Source organism: Amphiprion ocellaris, chromosome 19, assembly GCF_022539595.1.
Source record: "Amphiprion ocellaris isolate individual 3 ecotype Okinawa chromosome 19, ASM2253959v1, whole genome shotgun sequence".
In the NCBI taxonomy this organism is placed as follows: domain Eukaryota; kingdom Metazoa; phylum Chordata; class Actinopteri; family Pomacentridae; genus Amphiprion; species Amphiprion ocellaris.
The window spans coordinates 26,509,351-26,513,049 of record NC_072784.1 but is presented as its reverse complement, the minus strand read 5'-3'; positions in this window follow the sequence as shown (position 1 = coordinate 26,513,049).

Genomic DNA, 3,699 nt, shown 5'->3' with positions numbered 1-3,699 from the left:
TTTGTAAATAAATGTGCTGATGTTGGTACAACATCAGTGTTGTGTGTAATAATTCTAATAATGTCACCAAAGTCCAAGTGTATCACTTGTTACTAGGAGGTGTTGAAACAAGTTTTTACAGCTAAAAATGATCTGAAAAGATAAACTGTGGCATTAAACAGAGTCTCTGACAGTAATTTTTTTTTATGCATGTAAAATATCTAATTTTAGGATTTACAAACTAAATAAGAAACAAAATAAATAATCTTAAAACAAGATTAATAATCTTACAAATTCTGCTCTTGCATAGTATATTATTCTCAAAACAAGACCAAAAAGGCTTTTTGGCTCGATACAAGATTATAAGTCTAGGTTAGATGGTTAATTTTTGCCGTGTACACAATCACACAGAATCAGCTGGGATAATGAAGTTCATTGTGTGCGTATTAACATCTACAAGCACTTTCTTTTTCCTTGCATTAAAAAACACTGAATATCACCTCAGGACCTGTGGAATTCATAATAATGCTTAATTTCCAGCAGATACAATGCCACCTGTCACATAGCCAATGTTACTCAGTACGCAGCCCAAGTGTACCATGTGTGAAGTAGATTCAAAATTGAGCAGCTATAAGTTGTAGACTTTAAACTATCCAAATAATCTGGCCCCCTGAGAAGTAATTATATACCTACTCATCTGGCAAACACTTCAAGGAAGCATTAAAGCAACAGTAGTGCGGTTTTGTGTATGCATTTCCTTCGCAGAAGGACGTTTTGTATATATTTGGACTGAGGCTTGTTGGGTGATCGTGTGGAAGGGAATTTCCCATGTTGGGAGGAAATCAATTATTCATTCAGGGGCACCACCCTGACAGCTGCTGAAGTCGCTGTGAGATTAAGGACAAGTATGGATGGATGCGTGTCTCATGTATATTCTGTTTCATCATGCAAGCCAAACTCCTCTTGTCAGTCTGCCAAGCAACTACTGGCCTATTATCAGCAGCTTTTAAAACAAATTCACAACAGACAATTACAAATGAAGAGTTCACTAAATGGACAGGGGCCAGAGCTTTAATATACTGAGATTTAGGTGGATCAGTGAGATGTTAGTCATAATAATGATGACATTTTAATCCACATTTAGTAGACATTTTGATCAATTCTGATAACTGCTCTAAGAAGACTTTTAGAAAATAAAATTATGAAACACAAGTCTTTCTGGTGATTGGTGAGAGATATATGATGCTGATTTGAATCCGCACTCGGTCTTTGTGTGCCAAAAACTCCTGGGAAAAAAAAAAAAAACTCCTGGAAAACAAAAACTCGTCTCAGCATTTTTGCAGTTAGGATTGCAATAAAGGGATACTGCTGGTTTATGCAATTGGTGAAAATCAAACTCTCAAATATTACAGTTTCCCTATTTGCACAATGAATCTCTTTGACATTAAAAATGCATTTTGCTCCAAACAGCATTCATCAACAGATTGCCTGTGTCATCAACATTACTTTTTTCAGCAAAAACGAATCTTATTCAGCATCAGTGGAACAGCTAAATTTCTCTCATGCCCACATAGCGTTTTTTTCTGTTTTGTTTTGTTTTCCTGATCTGTTGTCATGAATTTTTCATCAGCTTCTTGATGAGACATTTTATGTATTTTTCTTATAGTAGAAAGCACAATAAGCAGTCTTGGGGTGGAAGATATTTTCCACTATCCCACTGTTAAAGTGGCTTTTTGAATACAGGAGGTAACTTCTGTCCCGTTGCCTTGAAGGAAAAGTCTGTTTGTCGTTGGAGCGGTTTAAAATAAATTCAGCAAAATTTACCTCAAGATGCTTTTAACATGAATTTATCTGATACAGCAGAAGCGGAGGAATTTTTATTCTATAAAATGAAAATATCTTGATAACTACAGGATGCATTGCAATGAAATGCTTTCATGTGGTCACCGCAGCGGATCATCCATTTCCATCCCTTTCCATCTTTCTCCGTCACACTAACCATGTCTTCTTCTTCCCCTTTTCTTTTGCCCAACAGTAGCATCTTTTCCACCACCTCCACCCTGCAGGCCAACAGAAGCAGAGACTATCATTTGTAACTTGGCCTCAGCTGATCCAGTATTGAAGTCTAATTTATAATACACATATTTGATTTGGCACAGGTCTGCTTCTCCTTCCCCATTTATCTTGGGGCTGGTACTAAGAATGTATTGGCTTGTGCATCTCCAGTGGCTGGGTTGGATTGCAATGAAATTTGGTATCCAGACATTCATGATCCCCAGAGGATGAATGTGAGAAACTTCCTCTCCTGACCTTCAACGAGCACCAACATCAAATCACACTTTCTTTTTGTCTAATTCTTTGGTTTATGACTAAACCCTGAAACTATTAACATTTCCAACATATTTTAGCATGCTAGCATGCTGAGGTTAGCATACAGTACAAAGAACCACTGTGCCTAGGTGCAGCCTCACAGCTTCATTAGCATTCTTCTTTTAGTCTATATTCGCACTTCTGTGCTGCATTGTACAGTATGATGAGGGCAAACTGGGCTTGTTAAATTCATATTTCTGTCTGATGCGAACATTAATGGTTGTGTGTGAGTGGAAGCAAAATGTGCAAAAAAGAAACTGGATGTTTACTTGCTTTTGTAAGCAGCAATTACTCAGTATGGGTGATTCCAGCTCCAACTGTGAAATTGGATGACATGTGGTGAACACATGGTCTCCTGAATCTCCCCTTGTTTTCTACCTTGTCATCAACTAGCTCCAACTACCTCTTCATTAAAACAGCTCAGTTTTGTCTGCATTCCCTTCATGTCATTTCAAGGACAGTAACAGATAAGTCTCACTGGAATGGCCTAAAAAAAAGTAGTCAGATGTGATGAATTTCTGTGAGCTTTGCAGACAAAGAGTGAGGAAAAAGAGGAGGCAGATGTGGTGGAAAAAGAATCACCTCCTATCTGACTTTTCCTCTAAGCTAATTTGAAGTAGAGTGCATTCAGACACAAACCAATTAGGGCTGGGGAGAGCTGGGGAGAGGTCAACAGGCTGGCTATTGTCTGGCTGTGCCAAATATATACCTGACGAGATCTGGGGCAAGATTTAGGTCAAGCAAAAAAAAAAAAAGAAGACCTGAATGTGGACAAATGTGGTCTGTAGGTCAACAGGGCAGGGTGGATGTGGTGGAGGAGGGAGTGGAGGTCGATTTCTAACGAAGACTCCAGTGGCCACTCAGGAGGAGATCATAGTGCATGTGTGTGTGTGTGTGTGCATTCACATGTTAACGTGTGTGCCTTCTGTTGTGTTTGAGTGACTTGTAGTTCTCCACAGAAAAAAAACACCCTGAAATCCAAGCCCAGATGTGTCACAGTAGCTGTGTGTAATGGCTGAGCGATACGCATGTGCTGGAGTTAGTGTAGCGTCTGGGGAGGAACCTATTGATGTGAAGATGTCCCCCTACTTCACACACGGAGAGTAGAAACCAATTTGCGCGACACATGACCCAGCTAAGGCAGGACTAAATGACCTCACTAATAACAAAAAAAAAGACCTTTACAACCTGTATTCTTGAGCACCGTCGTCTGAAATTCATTCTATACCCTGAGTTGTATGACTCCTGCAGAAACCTTTTCATGACAGGAACAACCAAATGTTTACAGTATAGAGTGTGCATGTGTGTCACAGTATAGGTATGTCTGCACTATTCTGCAGTCGTGATTTC